Here is a 27,250-nt window from a genome sequence, read left to right as displayed (position 1 = left end):
GCCAAGAATTGAGATATCGTTTTAAAAAAGTGTCAATGTTTAAAAAAAAAAAAAAGTTGCAAACAAAATCCTCCATCATGATAGTGTCTCAGTTAACTCTATGACTGCCATTGACGGTCTTTGACACCCAATCCATTTAGACTGGGAGGGGCGAATGAACATTCGTTCATTCAAAACCAGAGCATTTACAGTCACTCTTTCTGATTTTTGGGGCATTTACAGGTCCCTTCCTGTTGAGTTTGAGTCATTGCCTATTTATTTGGGAGATTCCCAGGTCACTTCCTGCTCTGTAACCCAAAATAAACAAGAAATGACCCATAAACTGCCCCCCAATAAGCAGAAAGTGATGAAAAGAAAAAATTAATGACCTGAAATGCCCCAAAATTACCTCGTACCAGCCATTGGGTGCCACTGACGGCCATAGACGTTCAATCCATTTGAAGTGGGAGGGATGGCAGTGAATGAACGAATGTTCATTCGCTGCCACCCTCCCAGTTCAAATGGATTGGACGTCTACTAGTGATAAACTCATTCCAATTCACAGCAGAAGCTTCTTTTTCATGTTTATTAGTTGTTTTGTAGAATATCCTAGTATAGTAATATCCTAATTTTTAATCAAGTTAATCACAGCTTAAAAATTAATTAATTGTAATTTATCGCAATTCAAACCATCTCTAAAATATGCCATATTTTTCTGTAAATTATTGTTGGAATGGAAAGATAAGACACAAGACGGACATAAACATTCAACATACTGTACATCAGTACTGTATTTGTTTTATTGTAACAATAAATCCACAAAATGGCACTAACATTATTAACATTCTTTCTGTTAAAGGGATCCACAGATAGAAAGACTTGTAGTTCTTAAAAGATAAATTTGAGTACGAGTTATAATAATTTTATATTAAAACCCTAACCCTTTTTTGAGGGATAGGAATATTATTTTTGTTGTGCTTTCACTAAATGATACCACAGCGACTTAACTGTTCCGCCCAATTGCATGATGGGAAGTTGGGCAACCATGACTGTCAGTGGCAGCTGCAAATGGTATACAGTATGTTCTGCGTTGTGTTCAATTAAGCGTGTTAAGAAAAAGAACTTCTCCTGGTCTGCCCAAATGAATAATGGGAATTTGGGCAACCATGACTGTCAGTGGTAGCTGCAAATGGTACATAGTATGTTCTGCATTGTGTTCAGTTAAGCGTGTTAAGAAAAAGATCGTCTCTTGCTCTGCCCAAATGCATGATGGGAAGTTGAGAAACCATGACTGTCAGTGGTGGCTGAAAATGCTGCACAGTATGTTCTGCATTGTGTTCAATTAAGCGTGTTAAGAAAAAAAATTGTCTCCTGCTTCGTTCATATGCATGCTGGGAAGTTGGGCAACCATGACTGTCAGTAGTGGCTGCAAATGGTATACAATATGTTCTGCGTTGTGTTCAATTAAGCGTGTTAAGAAAAAGATCGTCAATGAACGGCTGTGTCCACTCGCATTTCTCTGCCTTTTCGCTCCCAACGTGGTAAAACCGCATCATTGTAAACTGTTTGAGGCAATGCATGAACGGGTCATTCCGTGCATGCGTTAATTGCGTCACATATTTCAACGTGATTCATTTTAAAAATTAATTACCGCCCGTTAACGCGATAAATTTGACAGCCCTACCTAGAATGATTTCTTGACCAATGTATCGATAATTTTTGTATTGCCATATTGTGAGATCGTTATCGTGAGCTTTGAATCGCAAATCGTATCGTGAGGTACCAAGAGGTTCCCAACCCTAATAAACAGGGTCAAGTACATTTCGAGAGTGATTCCCCGATCCACATGTTCAACCTCAGCGTCCGTTTGGGAAACCCTGTGCTTGAAGACATATTGCGATGACTTAATAAAGGCCGTGCTGTTGCTCTAAAATGAACAATTAGCCCCTGGCTTTCCTTCCACTTCACCCTCTGCGAGATCCCGCTGGCCCTCCCTAACCCTGTAAAGGCGAAGGTTGGCCTCACAATGAAAACAGGAAGCGGTCTGATTCAGAGATACTACTTCGGCCTTGTCTTTAGACTTTGCGTTAAGCCCACTAAACACCTATGAAAATAAATAGCGTGCGCTCAGAGTGGTCAGCGAGGAGAATAGGTAGCCTCTCTGTGGCATCAACCGTCTCAAGTTTAGTTGCCGGGTCACCCCTTTGGCCCGGGTGTTTGGGGGAAATGCTGTTAAGCTGCTAAGCCAGGTGTATTGGTCCCTTGGGCTCCCTGAAAGGGAAGCGATACATCCCTTGGTCTTTTTTTAAAGTGCTTGGACTGTGGACTAGAAACGGTGTCAATAGGGGATTGTATTCGTACTGTTAAAGTCGAGCCTGGAACACAAAACAAGCCTTGATTGCATTTTTTTACCGTCTTGGCTTGGTGTTTATATGGACTTTGTTATTTTATGGGGTTTTAGTTTGGTTTGATGTATGTTTTACGGAGTTTATTGTATGTCTATGATGACGATGGAGTTAATGCCATTGTAAATCAGGGATGAGCTGTCAACATGTTCTGTTTATTCTTGGAAGTGTAAATAACAAACAAATATCAACCAAAAAATATACATATATGAATATTAAAAAAAAACATTAGAGATAACAAAAACATTAAAAAATGAAAATGTGTTCAAAGCAAGATTATCATAGATATGAAAAGGAAAAAATAAAAAAATAAAAAATCATGAATGAAATTAAAAAAAAAAAAAAAAGTTTAAAGCATCTTTACAAAAAAATAATAATAAAAAGACGCTGTAAAAACTATTCAAAGGGGACCACGGACAGAAAGACTTGTATTTCTTAAAAGATAAATGTTCGTATGAGTTATAACAATTTGATATTCTCTCGATGTTTTTTTGTTTCTATCAAATATAAAAAATTTGCTTAACTAGTAGGTCGTCATTGTTGTTGACAATGCAATACACTTTGGGCAGTGACGTTACATGGCAGCGTTGCTGTACTTTCACAGTGTCACTCATTAGCTACATAAACATGCCGTTGGTTCTGCCCTTCCAATTTGAATCCAAGCGGAAAAGTGATGAGCAGGACAGCGCTGTCGATATTTCACAAAATGAGGAGCAAAAGCAACTAAATGAAAGTCTCCAGCGAGATTTGAACCTACATTTCCCATGTGACAGACGAGCTTGTTGACTATATACAGTACTATACTTCCGCATGGAGTCATGATTTTCCATATAAAGTAATTGTAACCCACATGCACTGTCTGTCTGTGCGGCAAAACCTGAACGGGAAACACAACTGAAAATAAAGTGGGCTGGCTTGACCACGGAATTAAAAAACGAGGCACACTTCAGACAGCATGCAGATAACAATAACATATGGATTGCGTAAAAGGGTTAATTGAACACACAAAAAACACGCTATCGCGAAAAGAGAGACACAAAAAGGGTTCGTGACAATAGGTCGGGATCAATTAAAAAAAAAAAACGAGGGAAAACCACGGTGAGAGGCAGACAAACGAAAAAAACAAGGCAATGATGCAACTAACAACGAAGGGATACACAAATCATCAAATGGCAACAAGTCAATACTAGCCGCCTAGGATCGGTTTAAAGACACTGCTGATTAGCTGGAATTGGATGCAGGTACAACGTTTGGAAATCATCCCACAGCTCTGTAACAAAACAATCTGACCAGCAGCAGAATGTGAGACAAAATCATGCCAGTCGTCATACTAGCTTTGCTTGCTAGCTAGCAAAGCTATTCTACCCAGTCCAGGCCAACCACGTCAGCGTGCATTGCGCGTGTAAAACATGGTGCCCTCCATAGCTCAAAACATGTACTAAATATTATAGATTTTTAAATCAATGGCAACAATATACGTGTTTCTAACAACATATTTTAATAAAAGAGAATTGTGGCTTGGTAGAGCCTACAAGTCTTTAACTCCGAGGATCCCTTTAAAACCAACAGAAGTTAAAAAAAACAAGTTTTAAATGGAAAAATCCCAAACAATAATAACCTTGATTTAAGGGTTGAACCCTTGACTTCTTAAAGCCTTTATCAACTGTATAGAACGTGTTAAAGTATAGAAATCAGTCAGTAATAAGGGGTAAAGCGAGAGTAACTTCACATTCATAATTCAACTTTAAAAACAATTTAACTTGATACAAAAAAACATTTTTGCTAAAGTAGTATGTGTGACTTTTAGCCCTCTGGTGCATAGTGGTCAATACAATGGACAGCTACTGAAAAAAACAACATTTTTCTCATGTCTTAAGAAGAATACATACCCTTCAGAAAAAGTCTTGACCAAGGATTTCATAATTCATGCATCAATGGGTTGAAGACCCCCTGAAAATAACGATGAAAATCTAAATTGTGTTTTACATCTTGGGAATAAAAGTATACAGTACTGTTCTTGTGTCCCCTGTCAGAGCTGTGTGATTAACCCTAGTGAGGACACATCCACTCTGCGAGAAGATGAGTGCATTGTGCTGCAAACATCATTAGATACACCAGTGACAATGCTTCTGCCCACTCCTCCTCCTCCCCTTCCCGATCCCTAGCCCAACATAGAATTAGTCTCCATGACAACAGGGTGTCATCGCCAGGTCGAGCCCTCCTATGGGAGCTGCTCTCTCAACCGCCCTTTTATAGATGCACATAAAAGAAGCAGCCCGGGTCATTCACAAGACATGGGCGCAGGCCAGGCCAAGCCAGGCCAGGCCAGGCCAGGCCAGGCCCTGGCAACGGATGTTTGTCCCATATGATAAACAAGTGTACAAGTCCACGCTCTGAAAGGGGGAAAGGCCCACGTTGTTTGCAGAGGCCCCGTTTGTATCGCCACTTTTGTTTAAGCTCCTGTCGTCCTTCTAATCCATTGGTGGCCGACTCAATGAGCAGAAAGAAACAAAAAGCGCTCATCATTCAACAAATGGAAGCCTACAGTTCCATTATGACAGTATACACAGTAATGTAGATGTAGTTCATCTTCCCAATGGTGCTGTATAAAATATGGATGAGGTATGTCCTAATGTTCATTATATATCCCCATATCCACAGTTTCTCAATATCGACATGGTATCGTCTCATGTGCCATTGTTTGAAATGTATTTTCGGGTCAGCTATGTAAGTATGTAGCCATGTTCAAAGCAGGGCTGCAGCAGGAATAGAGTTTTGAAGGTACATGTGTTAATAACATGAAGGTAAACATTAGATGGATGGGGATAGAAGTGCATGCTAATGTATCATTTGAAGACGTCTTTCACAAAACGCCGTGGGTAAACACGAATACAAGTAGTTCCCGGGTTATGACGTACTCGACTTACGCAATATTGACTTTCGACTATCGAATCTTGTCCGCCATTATGTTTCCAGTCTTTTTTTTTCTTAGTCCTATAAGCAGTACCTCAATGTACCTTACAGTATCTTATTTTTTACTTTAATTTCTTAATATGACGTGTTCTGTCCTCACTAAATGTGAAGTTGTTCAGCAGACAGCAAACAAGGCAATTGTGCTTTTTGAAGCTTTTTAAATTTTTAGATGAAATTTGCCTAATTTGCCAAGCAAATGTCAGCTAGCTTAAATGCTACGAATGCTAACGTATTTATAATTCTCATAGCAAATCGCACACACGTAACTCCACAAACTGACACAAGTCAATTTGTGAAGCTGTTACTCACATACAGTATGTACACCTAAGTTCAAAATGGCACAGATTTCAAATGTCCTTTTAGCCTGATCGATGAGTAAATTTAGTAGGTTAAAATAGCCTAAAAAGCTGTAACACATATATGTACACTTATGTTCAAAACGACACATATTTTAACAATAAAACCCCTGACACAAAACAATTGGTGTTCAAACGTCATCTGGTCTGATTAATGTGTAAATTTAGTAGGTGAAATTAGCCCAATTTGCCTAACAAAAGTCCGCTAGCTCAAATGGTATGAATGCTAACGTATTTACAATTCTCATTGCAAATCGCACACATGTAACTCCACAAACTGTAGCTGTAAACATAATTACAAATGGATATGCAAACATATTATTAGCTGAAACAACTTACAGCCGTTTGTGGGCCAAACCAGATTGCAGCAGTCCTCTACCATGTCGAGAGTCTGCTTCTCAGTCATAAGGCAACAGTCCAGCCAGACCCAACGCTACATCAGACAATTTGCAAAGCTGTAACACACATATGTACACTTATGTTCAAAACGATACATATTTTAACAATAAAACACCTGACACAAAACAATCGGTGTTCAAACATCCATCTAGTCTGATCAATGAGTAAATTTAGAAGGTTAAATTAGCAAATATCCCTAACAAAAGGCTGCAAGCTTAAATGCTACGAATGCTAACATAGTTACAAATCCCACTGCCAACTGCACACAGGTAACTCCACAAACTATAGCTGTAAACTTAATAACAAATGCATGCACAAACATATATTAGCTGAAACAACTTACAGAATTATGTGGGCTAAACCAGAGCACAGCTATCCTTGTCTGAGTCTGCTTCTCAGTCATACAAGACGACAGTCCAGCCAGACCCAACGCTACCATCAGACAATTTGCAAAGCTGTAACACACATATGTACACTTATGTTCAAAACGACACATATTTTAACAATAAAACACCTGACACAAAACAATCGGTGTTCAAACATCCATCTAGTCTGATCAATGAGTAAATTCCATCTAGTCTGATCAATGAGTAAATTTAGGAGGTTAAATTAGCCTAATATCCCTAAAAAAAAGGCCGCTAGCTTAAATACTATGAATGCTAACATATTTACAAATCTTATAGCAAATTGCACACAGGTAACTCCACAAACTGTTGCTCTAAACTTAATTACAAATACATGTGAAAACATATATTAGCTGAAAAAACTTACAGCCTTTTGTGGGCCAAACCACAGCACAGCAGTCCTTTATCCATGTTTGACGAGAGCCTGATCTTCAGTCACAAGGTGACAGTCCAGCCAGACCCAACGCTACCACCAGACAATTTGTAAAGTTGTAACACACATATGTACATGTTCAAAAAAACACACATTTTACCAATAAAACCCTTGACACAAAACAATTGGTGTTCAAACATCCATCTAGTCTGATCAATGAGTAAATTTACTAGATTAATTTAGCCTAATTTGCCTAACAAAAGTCTGTTAGCTTAAATGCTACAAATGCTCATATATTCCCTAATCTCATAGCAAATCGCACAGGGGTAACTTCACAAACTGTAGCTGTTAACTTAATTACAAATGCATACACAAACATATATTAGCTGAAACAACTTAAATAGTTATGTGGGCATCGATGTCTGAGTCTGCTTTTCAGTCATACAAGACGACAGTCCAGCCAGACCCAATGCTGCCACCAGAGGGCAGTGTTTCCTCCATCATTAAACAAAATACAATACTTTTGGACTTTTTGGATAGTTATTTTGTAGGGCTACTTAAAGGGTTAATTCAGACTTACACGGAAATTCAGGTTACGTGGCCAGTGTAGGAACGGAACTCGTTCGTAACCCACGGACTACCTGAAATACACACCACAACTCAACCATCAAGTAAACAAAGTGCTTATCTTGATTGCATTAATTGTATTTGATTATATGCATTTTTTAACATTCAAATGTTTGTTTGATGCTTAATATTTTTTTTATCATTTAAATGTTTACTGTTTGTTAACTGTGTCTGTGTAACCCTTTGAGATAGGGCTATCGGAATATATTTGACTTGACTTTGCTTCTCCTGGGTGCCCCTCTCCACCCCACCTCAACCACCAACCTTCCTGCAATACCGTGAGAAAAATTCCATGTTAATACTGAACCATGAGATTCAGATAATAGCATATTGCTAATATATGGTTGAATTTAAACTAAAATGAGTGTCAAACTCGCAGCCAATAAGTTATATGAGGCCCCCTGAGCTTGTGTCTGCCACCCTTGTTCTACAGTAATCCTTGTGTGGAACACTAGCAATGTAGAACTGGTGGAGACACATCTGCAAACACTTTGAACACCTCTTCCTCCGCCTAAAAAAAAATCACTGCATTGGCTGCATTGCCTCATGCTATGGTCTCGAGAAGTGGAGTATTTGACTTTTTCAAGCCAGGACAAAGGAGAAGGAGGGAGAAGGTTTTAGAGGCTTGAAGATGGAGCAAAAGCAGGGGAGGGAGATCCTAAAGGTCATAGAGGTGGAAGCCTGGAGGAGGCCCACACACTAATCTGTCATGTGCTTGTTTGCCTCGCAGCCAAAAAGTCACCTCTCCAGTCACCCATGGCAACCTGGGCAGCCGTTTTGGTTCCAAGGCCTCGAATTGTGCGACTATTAGTGGCCAAAGAAAGAAAAAGAAAGTCATCACATTACTTTAGTGACAATACCGACAATGCTTTGTGTGATTTTGTTTGCCAAACAGACATTAGGCACAATTAGACAAGCGAGTTTCCATTGGGGGGGCTTTGATAAAGACGGTGTGGAGGAGGTGCCTTCGCTATTGTCTGCTAGCTGCTCAACGGCCACCATCTGCTCTTCCCAACCAATGTTGAGATCGTACTCGATTACCCTTAAATGTCTTCACAAGAGGCCTTCATTTATACATGCGGGAGCACCGCAAAGACAGAATAAAAGTTTAGAGGGGGATCCGGTGACGTCGCATTTTCACAGGCTGTATAATTATATTACAGGCCACATCAACTCTGGCATCACACTGCTAGCACTTGTAATAAGCCTGAGTGTGTTTCAATCTCCGCCGTCGGACCTTTATACTTTGCCCCCTAATCCAGATCTGTAGTTCCACTTCAAAGCCACCTAAGATCACGTGCAATCCCCTGACATATAAAGTATGACGCTTGCGTGCGCCTTTGTGAAGAAGCACGTACCACACGTTCTTTTTTTTTTTTTTTTTTTCATCAAGATGAGCCCCATATGTTTTGTGTATGTGGAAATGCAAGGAAAGCTGCCGTAATTCCTCTCCCTGCTGCCCCCAACCCCCCCACACAAATACCATCCCAAATCTCCCCATTTACTCCCATTTTCCCTTTCCTTCCTCTCTCTCGCTTTAGGTTAATTTTCCCTCCTGCTGTTTGCAACTTAATGAAGAAGCAGAAATGAGTGTTTTCACAAAGGGGTTTTGTTTACGACCAATTTGCACAGGCGGAAACCCCTTGTACCATCTACTAATACAGCAAAATGCAGGGTGGGGGGTGTATTATGAGTTAGATATTGAGTCTCTTTACTCAGAACTCCAATGCTTTGAGGATGCTCCACTGAAAACAAAGCCACATTTCCACTGAGTGGTCAAGTTTGGTTCACCACAGTATGCTTTGTAAGGAGAAACACGAATCTTTGGTTTTGCTTTCACGCAAGCTGGCAATAGCGACATCTGCATGACACGTTTAGTCCACCTTATCATTGAAACCAACAAAGATGCAAAATACAGTGTCCTCAATTTGCAACAGTGCTCATAAACCACATTTTCAGATTAGGAACGGCATTTGGCGTAAGCGTAGGTGGTCAGGCGGTACAAGAAGGCATGCTCAGTCAATGCTATACTTACTGGTTTTCATTCAGTTGTTCTATAATCTGCTAGTAGTGCGGAGACCGTTCCGTAGCTAAAACATATCAATGTGTGAAATAGATGGAGTAGCAATTGGACTGTGTAAATTATATGTAATTGTCAGCCAGCAAATATACCGTATTTTTCGGACATAAGTCGCACCTGAGTGTAAGTCGCACCAGCCCAAAAATGCGCAATGAAGAGAAAAAAAAAAACAACATAAGGTGCACCAAAGTATAAGTCGCATTTTTGGGGTAAATTTACTTGATAAAATCCACCACATAGAACAGATATGTCATTTTGAAAGGCAATTCAAAATAAAAATACAATAGAGAACAACATGCTGAATAAGTGTACAGTATGATAATGTTGCATGATGCATGAACAACGAAATGCAAACATGGCGGGTATGTTAACGTAACATAGCTATTAACTCATTCACTCCCAGCCATTTTCACCGGCGCTCCCGGCCATTTTACTGGATTTTGACTGATTTTGCAAGGCCCACAGAAAATTCTTTTCTATTGCAATATAAACATGGAAGCCACCAAAAGACTAGACTCTTTTCTTTCAGCAGAAAAAAAAGTTAGTTCATATCTTTTTTCCATTCTTTAGAAAACAGCATTAGAAAATAGCTTAGTTTGAGCAATTTTCCAATTTCGGATGAAAAAAGGGAGAAATTGAGCTTTTTGTGAAAGCATACATTTCAAACATAACTTTGACTTATACACAGCTATTTTTGCTTCAATTACATCCCAAACATCTGAATAATGTTTTCCAATTACAAAATAAGATCAACAACAAGACAAATAGAGCTTCTGATAGCAAAGTAACAACTTATTTACACATAACTAACTGAAAGATGACGCTGTTCTGGCCGTGACACCCGGTTAAACTTTTCCCTCATCGCCGTCTGTCTCATAAAGATGAATTTTTTTGAGTCTCTGCGGACTCTGCTCGCGAGCAGCACGTACTCAAAGGCATCGTCCGCTGTACTAGTGGTCCCGGTCGTTCTGCTCAGTCGTCCAGAGCCTGGCATCCCGGGCGTCCTACCGGTTGTTCAGCTCGGTCGTCCGCCGCCTGGCATCCATTCGGTTGTCTTCCGCCAGCACTCGGCCATGCGGCTTGGCCTTTCGTTGCATTTGAATCGGGTCTTACCAAATGCACTACTTAATAATTTCAAACATAAGTTGCTGCTGGTACTTTTACAAATGGCAATTACACATAGTAAAACAAATCAATTATAAGTAAAACGAATCCGGTTCTAATGTGGGAGACGTGTTTTGTGTGCTGTACCTGAACGCACCACGTGGCTGACATGACAGAGTGAGAAAGATGTGGTTGAAATTTTACTTTCTCTTAGAATGTTTTTTTGTTGGCGTCAACTGCGGAGGACAGTTGGTGTGTTGTGTTGCACAAGTTCTTGAAATAAATGATTAAAAACCTGACAAAGCTGGCGATTTCTTTGGCGATGTTAACACAATAATAATTGTCACCTTAACTTATAAAGACTGGCAAACGGAGGTTTGTGCAGGACCCTCGAGATCGTAGACATTTCACAGCCGTATTATAAAGCCAGTTAACGGATACGCGCACCTCGCTCATATTTTCCTTTCATTTCCATCTTCATTTCAATGGTAAGCGTCACCTTACTAATGCTTCTTCGTAGCTCCCAGGTAAGGTACATGTATGTAAAGTGCGTAGCGGCTCACAGCTACCTTACCCCTATGTAATATTTGCGACTTTTTCTCGTAGCAATAGTATGATTAATCTCGTAGTCCTTTTTTAAAATTTATTAATTTGGCCATGATACACCGTCATATCAACGTGCATCATTTTTTTCCCACGAACTTCACTATAGTAATACATGACATTTTATTTATCTACTCTAATGTGAGCACCAGCTGTTTGGTCTGAGGATCCTGCTGCATGATGGTGGAACGATAGACCCTCCTTTTTTTGTCAGATCTCGATTTCTCATATTCATGCGTTCAAGCTTCATCTACACCCAGTGAACGTGTGTTCTCCTCTGCAGGTGACATTAGCTGTCCAGAACGCTCATGCTTACTGCCTGAGAAGGCAGATATGATCATTTTCCTCAACAAAAAACAATTTCTAATTTTATGCTGTCCCCGCTGCTAGTCTGGACTGGGTTTTAAAGGTTGTTTTTTTGTTTGTTTGTGTGATATTCTTCACCAGGTTAGCCCATTAGTGGAAGTTCAATAACAGGTAAAAATGCCTGCAGTATAAGACACTGTAAAGCATAGGCAAAAGAATATGGGTAAATGTTTTCTCCGTGAGCTTTTGAAAAATAAACATCTTAGAGTAAGTGCACTCTTGTGGAAAGAAATATCATATTCAAGTTCAAAGACTGATATTTATGTACAAGTTAAGTGAGAAATTCATAGGTAATTGAAAGTTCATATAATTTAAAAAAATAATCGAGAAGCTACAATTTTTTTACCCTGACTATTAAAGGAATAGGATTTCGGGATGGCATGGCTCAGTGGTAGAGTAGTTGTCCTCCAAACCAGAGGTTATGGGTTCGATTCTGTGCCCTGATGAACTCGCCTAAGTATCCTTGAGCAAGATACTGAACCCCACATTGCTCCTGGTCCTGGTAGGTAGATGACGATGTAGTGTAAAGCGCTATGAGCGCCTCAAGGTGGAAAAGCACTATACAAGTATAACACCATTTACCATTTGAGAATCGTTTGGAACCGGAATGTGGAATCGGAACCGTTCAAATTCAAACAATGCCCAACCCTAATCGTATGCTGTAGTGGGGCAAGCCACTTTGCAGAAACAGGGGCTGCATTTCCAGCCACTGCTAATGCAGTCATAACATATGTCTAAAATGTTAAGGCGGTTGCTTAACTCTTTGAAAAGGCAGAGTGAATGATGTCATCTGCAATTATAGACTGCGTAAGCTAGCCTGTGATAGCGCACATGCCCCCGGAGAGGTTGGGGAGGAGGGTGTCTATTTAGATGGCGATGGCTGATTTCAGGGATTTTTTTTTTTCTTGTGTGACCTTTCGGGGCGCAAAGCGAAAATATGTAAGCGGATTTTGGTTTCACATCTCCGAGTTGGTTTCCTCAAATTACCCCTTAACCTTCCGTGGGTGCGCCCTGCAGGCGAGCCTCACCACCCCCAGTTGGTGGTGGCTGCCGGTTGCGGCTGTAGCAAGCTGGCGACCAATGGGGATTGTGCTGCAGGCCTCAATTCCGCTTTTGATATGCATCTCACAACCAGAGAAGAACATGCATATAGGGAGGAAGTGTAAGCGTGGAAGCGGGCTTAAAAAAAAAAAAAAAGGCAAAGGAAAGGAAAAGGTTGAGGGATGGAGAGGCAGTGAGCGCAAATCAAAAACAGACCTCGTGTTACACTGTTTGGTTTGTCATGGGACTCTGACTGCACCAAATCCCAAAACTGCCATTCCCTGTGATTTTTTTTTTCCCTCCTCACACCTCCTCGCTGATATACGCTTTTGTTTTGCCCCGCCGCTCCGTCCAGAGGCGAGCGCTGAGGATTCCTGCACAGTGGGGTCCTTATAACTGGGAGCCATGTCTCTTGTTCTCACCTCTCCCCCCACCCACTTCCTTACCTTTTCATTCTTTTCCCTCCTCCCATTGATATTCCTTCTGCTTCCTTGTCTGAGTGTGCCGACCCGCTTTTATGATCCCGGTGCTCATCAAAGACTGAATCTGAGCGGGTCAATTTGTTGCTCCTTTACCCGCCAACCTCAGTGGACTCTGTCTGCAACCTGTTACCCAGAATGCACTGCTGCTTGGACTGTTCTGTACAGACAGTGATCCTACTGCACTATACCGTGACAAACCTACGCTGCTGGATATTGCAGAACTGGACATTTTTACCGTAATGACAGGCCATTCTGGAATTAAAACAATCATATGTAAAGTCAGTTGAATGAAAGTCACACCCCATCCAAAGGATGGTCTTTTACACATTATCTTCGGGTAGGAAAATAAGATGACAGCATGCATTTGTTTAATCTTTGACTGTTGTCCTCAATGTGCTTTGAGTTTTTTCCAAAACTGATGAAAAGATTTTGGAATTCTGGCAGAATTGGCAAAGTACACGCATATTTTCTGACTGTCACTTATGGAAAAGTGGTGAGATCACGCTTCCGACCAGGTCAACTTCGAATACATCTTTATGATGTGAACTTGGAAGGGTTTTTCTCTTTTTGAGGTGGGAGTTGTAATTGTAAATATATATATATATATATATATATATATATATATATTTTTTTTTTTTTAATAACGTAATAAATCCACACATTTCCACTAGAGGGGGTCATATCTCATTTTGACATTGTATGGGAAGCTTTGGCGGAATGGCTCCCAATTGTTGGTCCTTCTTTTACACGGTACAATGGTTTGTCGTAAACGTGACTTGGTTTCTCTGGGAGAGTTTAGCATTTTGTGCAGGACTGTTGGGGGAATTGAACTGGTGGATATTGTTCACAAGTGCCTTTCATGGTGCTTATTAAAGAAAAAAAAAAGGATAAACGCAGAATAGATGGTTGAAGTTGACTTGTGACTTCAGTTTAAAGGGGTGTAGGTTTGGTCTCAACATTGGTAGGGATTATATGACAGCATCTATGAAGTTTTGATGTTATTTTAACTTCACAGATAATTTTTTCATGTCAGTTCATGTTCATGTCAGTGTCCCCCTGAAGTGGACCTATTCTTAGATAGCGCCCCGTTTTTTTTTTTTTTTTTTTAATAAAGGGATTTGCACTCTGAAGCCACCAAGTTGCAGCACCATAATGCACATAATGCAATCAATGATCCAAATGAGGGACAGCTACAATACCGTTAAAAAGTTTGGGGTCTAAGCGACCCCAAACTTTAGAACCGTAGTGTATCATATGGGATTTTTCAATATGAACACTATGGTTCCAAAGTTTGGGGTCGGTTAGACCCCAAACATTTGAATGGTAGTGTAGCATGACTTCGTTGGTCCTTGTGGAGGCTCGCCTGACTGCAGTAGTTTTGCAGGTCAGCAAGTTCACACAGTTTAATGTTATGCTAACTCTTGATGCAGGTTGGACTTTCAGTGGCAAAATTAGTGGTGTTTCCCCCACCTTCACTACATTTACGTCATTTTACATTACTTACTTACTCCTGCTGAACTTCTAATATCCCTCCTCCTCGCAGGGGGCGGACGAGGCGGCATGTTGTCAACATGAATCTGTCGGGGCTGTGTATGTGTTGTGTGTGGTGGTGGTGGGGGGGGGGGTCAAATCATCAGCCAATCAAACGTACATTTGAGGTGGGAAAAAATGGACCAGCTCATTCACCAAGTGAAAAGGGATAAATGTAAGTCTGAGCATAATGAAAATAATTCACTTAATAATGGTAGGGCCTATTCTATTCTTCCAACATATGGGAAGGCAATCTGCATTTCTTATATAACTGAAGTAATTATATAATGCAAATATTAAAAGTCGGTGTGGACAATTTGAGCATCCTGAAAAATTGGTCGTGTTATGTCCCGACTGTTCCTATGCAGACCTACGCCCTTGGTTTAACACAACCAATCTCATCCTATTTCGCTGTCCCAGAGCATACATTGTACCAGACACTGAGGCTGACATCACTACGCTTCTAATCATCCGTTGTCTGACAGTACACACGGATACTACAAACAATATTCCGCTTTTGCCGGAAACAACACAGGTGGATCTACTGTTACGTCTCTTACGCACTCATTTTCCTTGTGAAAGAAGCTGTTCTAGACTGCCCCGTTATTAGCATCATGGCTCTGCACAGCAGTGCCTGAATGATAAAAAGCTACACCACATGCTGATACAGAGAAAATCAAATCCCAATGATAGAAGCGGTGGAAATCAAAGAAAGAAAAAAAAAATCAAATATATAAATCCAAATGTAGGCCTTGGCTCCAGATGTGAATCCGTCTGACTATTGATCGCTGGTGCCGCGGATCCCCAAGGCTGCGGTGTCTGACACACAAAGCACCCCGCTTAAGCCCATGAAGCCGACTGTACGAGTATTTAGATGACGACAACAGCCTCCCAATCCAGAGCATCATCCTCCTACTACTCCTCTTTCCTTAGCCTTTTCAAAAAGATGCGGAAAATTAAAACGCGTAATTAGCACCATGTCTCCAAATGGATCTCTCCTTTATGTTCATTACTGAAACCAGGGGGCAATTACAAGTTCAAAGGGGGTTTTAGGGGCATCCGCAGCCCGCATAATAACTCGCAAATGAAGCGTCGCGCATTTGTCACAGCGTCGCTGACGATGTTGATGTTGAGTCATCGGCCCCAAATGTGAGCCACCCCAAGGCGTCGGGTTATCGGGCCCCAATCCTCTTATGTGCTTTTATGCTTTGTTTTTACCCAACAACAACAAACATTGGTGACATCTTCACTAAACCCATCCTCCTATATGTGTCCTCTGTGCATCTGACCTCATCCACACACAAAATGCCCTCTAGCCTGCCATCATTGAGGTAATTTGATGCCAAAGTAACATTTATACCATACTGGTATAAAACTAACTAACCATCTAACATAGTGCAATGACAATAAAAGCTATTCAGATTCTAGTTTACAGCAGTAAATGTTGTGTGGAAGTACTTTGAAGTTCACAATTGAACAATTTATAACTTATAGTTAAAGCAAAGTTTTTAGTTTAGGTAAATGCAACTTGTATTTGTTAAAAATGCAGTGATCGTTGTCCAAATGAACCAATGCTGTTCAGGTCCTCTGCAGTAACTAGATTCCTCCTTAACCGCACAAGTATGACGCGCAACATTTGAAGTCACAGAACGAATACAGTTATATTTGCTATAGATATAAGTAGTGCTACAACAATTAATCGATTAACTCGAGTAATTTGATTAGAAAAAAGCTACGTATCAAATTTTGCTGCTTCGATGATTCGTTTACTCAGAGTGGCATTGTAACGGTTTGTTTTGAAAGTGTTTGCTTTTAGTTTTATTCATCACAATGCCCTCTAGTGGCAGCATTGAATATGACATAACTCATTATAGCATGCCTGAATCTAGCTGCTCCCTGTTAAGACCACCATATGGTAAATTTTTGTTTGAGCTAATGTTTTTATATGCGTTTGTAATTTAGTTTCTAGGTATATTTAGCAGTTTTTTGTAGAAATATGTGTTTGAGAAATGTGTTGACAGCATTGTAAAAAAAAAAAAAAAAGTTAGCATTTTATAGCATTTAAGCTAGCGGATTTTTGCCACTCAAGTTAGCCCGTTGTTCTTCTGTTGTACTTAGAGCCTAATTTAATTTTAATTTATTTTAAATACTTTTATTGCTCCTGTGAAATGAAAGTGCAATTCTGCATAGTTTGAAGAAAGAAACAGTCGGGAATTTTGTTTTGTATTCATATTTAATGCTCTTTTGACAGTGCAATATTAGCAAGCCTTTGTTTTACATCGCCAAAAATTTAATCTGCAATGCCTTAAATGTTCCTAATCCCATTACTTGATTAATTTAACTAACTAGCAGTGTTGTTGATCTTTCTTTTAAAAAGTATATAATCACAGTTACGAATTACTTCTCCCAAAAATTAATTGAGTTAGTAACTCAGTTACCTTAATGTGAGAGTACTTTGTTACTTGGCAAAGTAACTGGTTTTACCTTTCATGTTTTTTTTTTTTTCATATAAAAAAACGAAAAAACATTGGGGACAGTCGCCTTAGCCCAATTCTTTACCCTAAACTTAACAAGACACAGGGGTATTGTGGGTATTGCGATAACTAAATAGCATCCTTTTCTATGTTTGGAAGTCATTTAATGTTCTGAATCAACCGTTAAAGTTGTTAAAATTGCTCCCGTTTTTGCATTAGCTCCCTTCTGTCTACTTTCAACATGTGAAAGTTTTTAAACTGTCTCATCATCTAAAGCACAGGTCTCAAACCGGTCCTCAAAGGGCCGCAGGGGGTACTGGATTTCATTCCAACCAAACGAGACAAATACCTTTTCACCAATCTGGTTTCTTACAAGTGTAATCAGTTGATTGCAATCAGGTGCTGCTTATGTTAGTAGAAACCTCATTGGTTGAACTGTTTGTGCTGGATCTGTTGGAACAAAAACCAGGACCCACTGCGGCCCTTTGTGGAGTCGGTTTGAGACCGCTGATCTAAAGATTCAAGTCAAGATTTTGCCGATTTAGGAGTATTTTAAACAAAAAGTTACTTAGGTTCGCTAGGAAGGTTCTCTACAACAGAGCCTCTCTGAGAAGTCTACTGCTTTAAGATGGCGGCTGTTTACCAGCGCCGGCAAGAGTATCATTTCGCATCTAGTTCAGATACGTATGATATCTAGCGTAGCATCATAGTTTGTAGGCTGTCGGCTACAGTCAGGTATTATTGGAGCCACCTAACCTAGCATCGTGTTTGCAACGCGCCACAACTCCCTCTTTCCCACTCCCGCTCTTCTCTCTCCGTGTCTCTAACTTTGCTCGCGTCTCTCAACCAACGTAGTAAAGCAAAGTAACACACACCTTTACATCCTCGGTAACGGTAACGGCGTTGCAAAGATGAGAAAAGTAATTATTTAGATTACTCACTACGGAAAAAAATAACGCCGTTAGTAACGCCGTTATACTCTAACGCCGTTATTAACAACACTGCTAACTAGTTGATAGATTAATTGATTACTTAAATAATCAATAGCTGCAGCCCTAGATACAAGTTAAATTTTCTACAAAAATAAACTATTTTAGTTACAACAATACATGTATTTTCTACGACTACAAGCTGCTCCTGCACCAAATTTACCTCCATACCCCATCATCCTATTGTGAATCTGCTCAACACGTGACAGCGCGCAGCTCATGTTTTGTCCCCGACGTTTTGTCTCGGTTACCTCTCGGGCCGGGTCACAGCAGTCTAATCCTGTCTTCAGGTGACTGTTTAGCACACTGGGAGAAAGGCTAGCAAGAGGCCGGGAGGTGAGATCCTGTTACAGGAGTTCGCCGAGCAAAGGGGGTCACCGCGACCTGGAACGATCACACATGGCTTTGCTCACGCATACATGCACATGCATGGACACACAACACATTAGTACAGCCCGGCTTATCTGGGTCCGGCAGCCTCAGGTTTCATCTCGTTCTTTATCTCAGGACTGTACAACAACTCTTTTAGGCCGTCTCTGTCCTCTCGACCGCTCTTTCGTTAAAATCTGTCCGCCTCACGTTAAGATTTTCTGATATGATCGCCACGGCGAGTCGCTCCGGCGGCCATGCGTCTCACTCTCATTGTACACCCGACAAGGGGAACACAGCTGCGGATCTACAAACTGAACCTTGGGTCTATCAGGCCAGAATCGGAATGTCAGGCATATATTACCGTTTAAGGCTGTACATCTTGGTAATAAAACCTGAGGCGTAGACTCATATGGTAGTCAATATTATATGTACCACTGCTGACCATATTAAAGCGACACATCCTATTACGACGAGCTCATAAGTTTGACTTTTATAACTTTGTAAAATGCTTTTTGTCTTTAAAGGCCACTGTATGGGAGGGGCATAAGGGGCCAGGCTAATGTTCCGTAGCAACTAGTGTGCACTTTTAACAGACACGTTTTAAATTGTGATATACTGTATAGGCTAATAGTACACATGTTTTAAATCTTCTGTAATGATTTTGGTTCATAAAAAGTATCTTAGAAAATGCATATTATTTAAGTCATGCAAGCAAATGATGTAATAGTAAAATGGAGAGAAGGTGCTTTTGACTGGGTTACAGTGATCCCTCGATTCTGTTGGTCAATGGGGACCAGAACCCGCCGCGATAAAAGTAGCCCCCCCGAGAATTTTTTTTTTTTTTTTTTTGTATGTTCAATGTATTTATTTAGGTTTAGCATTGGAAAAATATATAAGACACTTTTTTTTTCACTTTTTTTTCCAAAGCATAATTTTAAAAAAACTTTTATGTCCATATATATTTTAATAAATGGTTTTTAAGCACTTCAAATGTCATATTTATGATAAGTTTTAAACATGTTGCAGTCCCACCGAATTGTTTTTAATGAAGAATAAAGTAGAAAATGCTTGGCTATATTAAATATTTAATTGCTCAAGCTTCTCACTTACACACAATGAGTTGCCACACCAACTGTTTAACAAGTTAAACGATGATTGACGCATGCGGGGCTTTGCAGTTTGCGTCCCTGGCAAAATCAAACCCAAATGTCTGTCAATCATCATTAACTTTAATAAGTAACCCCAGTGCACCGCCTGACCAACAAATAGCAGGAAGACTGAGGGGGAGTGAGACTACGTGATCAGCTCGGGACAGCTTATCTGTATTTATTTATTTATTTATTTATTTTAATTGAAAAAAAAATCCGCGATGGACTGTGGGCGCGAAGTTTAAAGTGCGAAGTAGCGAGGGATCACTGTATTTCAATTAAAACAATATAAATAATTAAAGATGTCTCAATCGATCGGCATCCCAATCGATCGGGTCCGATCACGTCATTTTCAAAGTATCGGAATCGGCAAAAAAATATCGATCATGCCTTTTTTAATATATATATATATATATATATTTTAATTAAATCGTTTTCTAATTGTGTTTAACGTTACAGACATAATGTGTTACACTCATCCAGAGTCTTTAGTTTAGGCTTAAGGTAGGGTTATCAAAAATATCCCGATAACGGCAGCAATTAATTTATTAGAAAATGTGTCACGTTAAATATAACGCAATTAATGTATGGGCTGCACGACCCTCTCACTCATTGTCGCGCTCAATCTGTAATGACGCCGATTTACCTATATAGAGAGATAAAAGGCAGCGCAAAATAGAGTGAATTTTGGCAGCCATTTTTTAATTGGCTAAAGACTTGTAATCCCTCTCTCTATAATTAGAAATATCATGTGAAGCAATGTGGGGAAACAAGGTGGCAATTGATCTTCGTCTTAACACCATAAGTTATTTCCCAACGCAGAGAAGATATATCAATTGGTAGCACGACGCACAGTCATGGTTCCACTTCCCATCATATATTTGGGATGGCCACAGTATCATTTACTGAAAGCTCAACAAATACACTAGATGGCAATATTTAGTCACAATATACAAAGTCAGAAGTCTTTCTGTCCGTGGATCCCTCTCACAGAAAGCATGTTAATAATGTAAATGCCATCTTGAGGATTTATTGTCATAATAAACAAATACAGTACTTATGTACTGTATGTTGAATGTGTATATTCGTCCGAGTTTTATTCATTTTTTTCTTAGTGCAATGCCAAAATGTATATGATCGGGAAAAATTATCGGGAATGATTGGAATTGAATCGGGAGCAAAAAAAAAAAAAAAAAAAGCATTCGGATCGGGAAAAATCGGGATCGGCAGATACTCAAACTAAAACGATCGGGATCGGATCGGGAGCAAAAAAACACGATTGGAACAACCCTAGTATTTATTTATTTATTTATTTATTTTATTGAAAATCCACGATGGACTGAAGGCACGAAGTTTGAAGCAGCGAGGGATCACTGTATTTCAATTAAAACAATATAAATAACACATCTTCACCATATTTGAAGAAATAAAATTGTCCAAAACATTTCAGTACTTGTCGTACCAGCTGTGCATAAGTTGTACGTTAAACTCAACAGTTACTGGGAATCAAAATGGTACTTAAAAATAAAAATTATAATAAGATGTTGAAAATAATACTAACATTTGTTATACTTGCTTGAACAGCCCTAAAATGGGTCTAAATAGTCGCCGATGATTTGGAATGGAGGCCTATCATGTGTAACCCAGTCTGTGAGAAGTCATTTCTCACCAGTGGGACGACATCCATCACGATGGCCAAGCGCTGGCTGTTTCATTAAGTAGCCCATCCAGGCAGACAGATGTGTTCACCAGACAGCCGTGTTTGCCTATGCAAGAACGCGTATTAACCCACGATCCTTTGGGGGAGATTAATAGGCTGCGAGCCTCTTTCCATTGATTATCTTCATGCTATCCACACCCTGCTTCCCCGTGCCAGATATTAAAAACTAATGAAGCCTATTGAAAGCTGGGGAACGGCGAGCCTCGTCACGGATCATTTTCGGTTTATTTGGACTCAAACCGAGAGGGGTCTCTTAAAGGCGCAGTTTGAGTGGATTTAGAAAACAAATGTGGCTAGAGCGCAGACAGTGGGACTGTTTAAGAAGGGCTGCGATCCTGAGAAAAGACAACCGACGCTTGGGGAGAAGCGATGAGATGGGGCAGATGTTAGCAATTCGGCAGCGGGGCAAAAGCATTCCTAGTGTTAGAACCTCCTAATTGCTATAATGGAGGTGGTAAGCGCTGACAGTAATGGAGTCGTGGGGATCCATCCCCGGCAACCTGAATTAGGGGCCACATGCTAGATGCACTTTGGGATGGGCTTTGTTTATTGTCTCGCCCAGATTTTATTCTGGCACTGAATGCAGGACGCTGACTGACGCAGATTTTGTCCGGGTAGGTTTGCGAGATAGCTGAAGGCCTAGCCAGCAAAGAGTTAAAAGGAGCCATGTGATGGCCTCACCTCTGCACCGGGCCTGGTGAAAGGCGGCAGGGTGCTGTCGGGGAAAATGACTTCCTGAGACATTACCATCAATCACCAGACAGGTCAGGCCCCCCGATCCTTCCATCAGGGTGGAAAGTAAAGGGGCTGGGGGGTGGATTAGACTTAAAGGGAAGACTGGGTTCAGGCTTGTCGAGGAAACAGCTATCAACAGTCTCTTTCTTTCACCGTCTTGACTGTTTTATGTCCTTGTGTTCATCTCGCATCTTTTCCGATGTTTTTCGAGGTATTCCGGAATGGACGCGAGTCCTTCCCTCTGCTCGATTGCATCATTCGTATTCTCCAGGCAATGGGCCCAGAAACCAATCTTTAAAGCGAGAGGAGGAAATAGAGAGGGGGTTAAGATGGAGAGATGGAGGACAGCTGTCTGACACCCACAGATGGTCTTCCTTCGACCATGTTTTTCTGTCCGTCTTGTATTTTTTTCTATAAACGAAGGATGGGATAAGGGGAGGTGCTTGGGTTACCTCAGTGAGCGGTTGTGTTACATTCCAGAGAAGGGAAGGGGTAGATGGCGTTGAGGGGGGTGGTTCAACGAGTTGTTGAAAAGAACACAGACGCTTGTCAACAGCCTCCCTAGCCGGGAAGCCATCATGCTATCGCTTTAGGCCTGGAGGTCAATGACCCCCTTGTTGCACTCAGGCTAGGTTCATACTGCAGGTCTTAATGGACAATTCTGATTTTTTGTCATATATATTTTTTGGGCGGGCCTGCTTAGACTGCCTTAGTCCATTGAGCGTGTTTAAGTATTACGCATGCTCACTAAAGGCTGAGTTATGCTTCTGCGCAGACCTACACTGTCAAGGCAGACCCGAATTACGACCCTACGCCGTAGCCTGACGTGCAGCTCCTCAAAATTCTGACTACGCGTCTTGTCAACGCGTGGTGACGTGACCCAAATGGACTGTGATTGGTCCACTCAGACTGTTGTTTCCGGCTCGGGGCGAAATCAACCGCCATTTACAAACATTCTTGCGCTAACGACCACATCCGCAACATTCTTCTGCCTCGCCTGCGCCTCAACATTTGTATGATCAACATTTGTTGTTCATTGCTGATGAGCTGAAGATCCACATTCAAGCGTTCCATCTCCGTTGGTGTTGTTGTGCAACAGGAAGAAAACTAGAGTAAGTCGACAAGAGTCCCCCAAAACGCCAAAACCCTCTAGTGGCTTGGCGGTGTGTGGGTCAGTTTGCCCTGACTTGGCCATGTAAGCAATATTGAGATATTGTTTATTTGCCGCACAGAAAGAAAACCGAGCATTGTCAGGCTGATACTTTTTATTTTTTTCTGACTGTGGTTAAGCCCGCCTCCTGCATTAAAGCCGAGTTCAAGCTAGACGCTAACGCTAATGCACAGCTCCATCGCTGCCAGGCTGCCTGCCGCTCTCGCTCCTTGCTGACATAATTGCTGCATGAATTCCGATTTGGGAGATGTCAAGTTCAAATATGAATCCTTTGGTTGACATTTATAAATTTACCAAAAATAAGGAGAGAAGGCACTCAATTTAGTTGAAAAGCTTGCAAGGAGAAGGAGGGACCTATACAATGGACTACAAAATACAGCTTCCGCAATCGTTCTAACTAGCCCCTCCTTCACCTCGCTTTTTATTTGTGATGGCCCTAGCAACAGATGGATGTCTTGCCCTAAACGGGAAAAAGGAGAAGCAAGCTGGCAAAACCTCTTGTCTTTGTTTGGCTATGTGTGTGCATGAAGGTAGAATTATATACTTATGTGTCAGCACATTTCAGCAAAGCAAAGCGGCCTCTTCTGACCTTGACCAGGCAAGACAAAACATTCCTTCTTTGTGAACAATAATAATAAGCAAAATCATTTTCATCATCATTGTGGGCAGCAATAAGCAAAAGCAATTCTTCAATACGGGCAGCAATTGATAAAAGCAAATACTGTATATAATAACAACTTCATAACTATCTCATCAAATAAATTTCATGAAGCAGTAGTATTTGGTAAGTAAAAAAATGCAACAATATGATTCCTCAAATGTATTGAAGTTGACCTGTGAAACCTAGGCCGGTTTAAACCGGTCACAATGACAAGGCAGTATTATCAAGAGCTAAACATGTCTATAGTTATCAATTCCAAAAATGTCTCTTACTGCAATCAATCATGGTACATCTTATTATAGCAATCAATACTTTATTATGTGCCTTCATCGGTAAAAGCAAATATTTAATAACCATTTAATAATTATCTTATCAGGAGACAGTCCAGACCGCCGCGACATTCTGGAAAAATGTGGCCCAGATCGGATTCAAACCACATACGAAATTGACCCAGATTGGATTTGAAATTGTCCACTTCTATGCAACTTGTCCCATTCAGATCGTCAAGTTATTGAATCACTCGAGTCGGAAAATTACGAAAAAATCGGATCGTCCATTAAGACCTACGGTGTGAAGCCTCAGATTGAGGGAGCAAAAAGTACGAGTAATATTTTTGGGGTTGGTTTGTTTGTAAAAGATTACATAAATATGAATTTTGCAATCCACACCACATCGACATCCCTGGTCGAGATCTTTAAGCTTCCTGTGCAAGTCCTGTGCAATTTTTTCGATTTCTTTTTAAAAATTACCCTTTCCCCCCCCAAAAAAGGCCTCACAGTTTCTTTTTAAAAGCTTGCCAAGATGCCAAGCGCAATCCTTTACTTTCTCCCGATGGGAAATGTGGAATCAAGAAAAAGAGTGGGGGAATAGCAGACAGGCAAAAATGGTGCCCCCTCAGCGAAATGGCCCATTTGATTTGAGCAGTGAAAGTTCATCAGCTTTATTAATGCCAAGGTGTATATATGAAGTATGAATTAAACGATTTTTATGGAGCGGAGTCGTCTTATGATCTAATGTTTTAGTGAGTCGCCGTGAGCTTGAGAGCTCAGAGGAGGGAGGGAGTAGCTTAGGGGCAAGTGAAGTGTGCTGAGGTCCTCAGAGTCCATCCAGCGTGGTTGGACGCTTGCCCGATTGTAGCTGATCGTGTAAGCTGGTAGCGCATGGGGACATTTGTCGCTCGCAGCCATGGTAGTAAAAAATAGCAGGCCTGGAAAGAAGGTTAGCCTCATTGCTCTTAGCCACACAACATTTATGCATTGAAGAACACACACGCACACGCATGCATGCGCCCCGCCATCCTGTAATAAGCGGTAAGCTGAGCTAGCTGATGGTCATCCTCCCGTGGGGCTGCTGGTTGGCTGCCAACATCCTGCCTTGCTTTGTCAGTGGATAAAGCCCCTAACAAACGACAGAGCTGTAAGCGAGGCAGGCGGGCCAGCCGGGTCAAAGGTGGCCCTCGACCCCCCCGGGCAGGATTGAGCCTAAGACCGAGGCTGAGAAGAAGGACGCAGGAACGCGGCTCAGCTATTAACCGACTTGGTTGGCCTTTCTTCTTCTCCTGTCGTACGTCGTCTCGCCATTGCGAGCGAAAAAGCGAAAGCTCCTCAGGGCGTTTGTGAGCCGTGTTGAGCAATAACAGGAGATAACGTCTTGACAAGATGAAAGGAGGACTGTGGAGATGTGCGTGTTTGAGAGGGCCCCAAAAAATCTGCAGCCACAACAGGTTGGGGCAGGGTGGCGCTTATTAAAGGCTTGGCCGCCTTTGTTATCATGCATGTTACTTGGAGTCTCGCATGAATGCACCTTTGCTTGCCATCAACTCAACTGTGCTACAGCTGTTGCTCAAGTCGGACAATTTTCTTGTTTCAGTTTACAGTACAATGCACTTTTCCTTGTGCATGACAGTACAGTGCATGAGATCGTTCACATTTGAAATTACTTCAACATAATACAAGTAGAAATTGTTTTATTTGTATCTCAAATAAGAATATACAAAATAAACCAAGCTAAACACTTAATGACATGTAATGTGCACAATGATCATTCAAATGCTGCCAATGACTGCCCAAGACGTCCAATCTATTTTCACTGGGCGATCATTCAGTCTTGCTCTTTGGCTCATGATGTCTTTACATACCTTAATTTTCAGACTATAAGCTGCTACTTTTTTCCCTCTGTTTGAATCCTGGGTTTATAGTCCAGTGCGGCTTATTTGTTGATTTATTTGGGTTAATAGGTAACACTTTATTTGACAGCGGCATCATAAGACTGCCATAATAACATCATAAATATGACATGACACTATCATGGGCATTACTGAATGCTTATGACAGATGTCAATATGTGTCATGTGGCATATTATTTCACTAACTCCATTTATGTCCAGCTCAAATTTTTTACGGCCATTCAAAAGTGAGATAATTTGCTGGATGACACTAACCGACCTCTATTATAAGCATTCATTAATGCTTATGACATTGTCATGTAATAATTATGACTGTCATAAGACAGTATTATGGCACCACTATCCAAGAAATGTTACCAAATACCATAACTAGCAATTAATGAAACAACTGGAACAGTAACTGAAGAAATAATTAGCACAGAACATGATTGTTATTAACATCTGTAGTGCCGCATTGCATAATAGGAGGAATGTTGGATGACAACAGTGTTGAAAGCAGGTGGCAGCAGAGGTTGACTGTCTCCCACAAGGGAGCAGTCATGCCCAAATGAAGCTTTTAGAAACAATAAGGCTATGCACCCAATTGGTTCAAAGCTTAATGGTGGTTCATTTTGTCTCATGACAGTCTTATGATGCCATTATCAAATGAAGTGTTACCAGTTAATATCTTTTGGTATAAATATCCCATAATACAATGAGGACAACTGCGGCTTATAGTCCAGTGCGGCTTATCTATGAGCGTTTTCGTGCCAAATTTGGTGGGTGGTGGCTCATAGTCAGGTGCGCCGTATAGTCCAGAAAATTACGGTAATTCTGTGTCCTTTTACTGTGTCCTTTATGCAGAGGTGGGTAGTTACTAGAGGCGTGCGAAATTTCCGATTCTGAGATTCGCGATTCGGCCATGGAAGATTCGAGAACGATTCACAAAAATCCAAATTCCGATTATTGAATTATACCAGGTAAAGCAGACCTAAAAACAGTCAGCGCAGTCTCCGGGACGCAATGAGAAACGGACCGAGAGTAAATATCATGTTCAACTCATTCCGCTAGATAAAAAAAAAAAAACAACAAAA

At 40.8% G+C, this 27,250-nt stretch overlaps 1 protein-coding gene and 1 long non-coding RNA gene across 8 annotated transcripts in view; both read left to right on the top strand.

Annotated features, from left to right (window-relative positions):
* meis2a (Meis homeobox 2a) overlaps nucleotides 1-27,250 on the top strand; it is a 225,099-nt gene that overhangs the window by 98,970 nt on the left and 98,879 nt on the right. The window lies entirely within an intron of this gene.
* Nucleotides 1-27,250, top strand: part of LOC130930940 (uncharacterized) — a 28,942-nt gene extending 1,692 nt beyond the window's left edge. Inside the window, exon 2 of the long non-coding RNA XR_009067130.1 lies at nucleotides 7-27,250. This is a non-coding gene — a long non-coding RNA (uncharacterized LOC130930940). The remainder of the gene's footprint in view (nucleotides 1-6) is intronic.

Source organism: Corythoichthys intestinalis, chromosome 15 (genome assembly GCF_030265065.1).
Source record: "Corythoichthys intestinalis isolate RoL2023-P3 chromosome 15, ASM3026506v1, whole genome shotgun sequence".
Lineage (NCBI taxonomy): Eukaryota > Metazoa > Chordata > Actinopteri > Syngnathiformes > Syngnathidae > Corythoichthys > Corythoichthys intestinalis.
The sequence above is the reverse complement of the archived record's forward strand: the minus strand, read 5'-3'. Positions and strand labels throughout refer to the sequence as shown.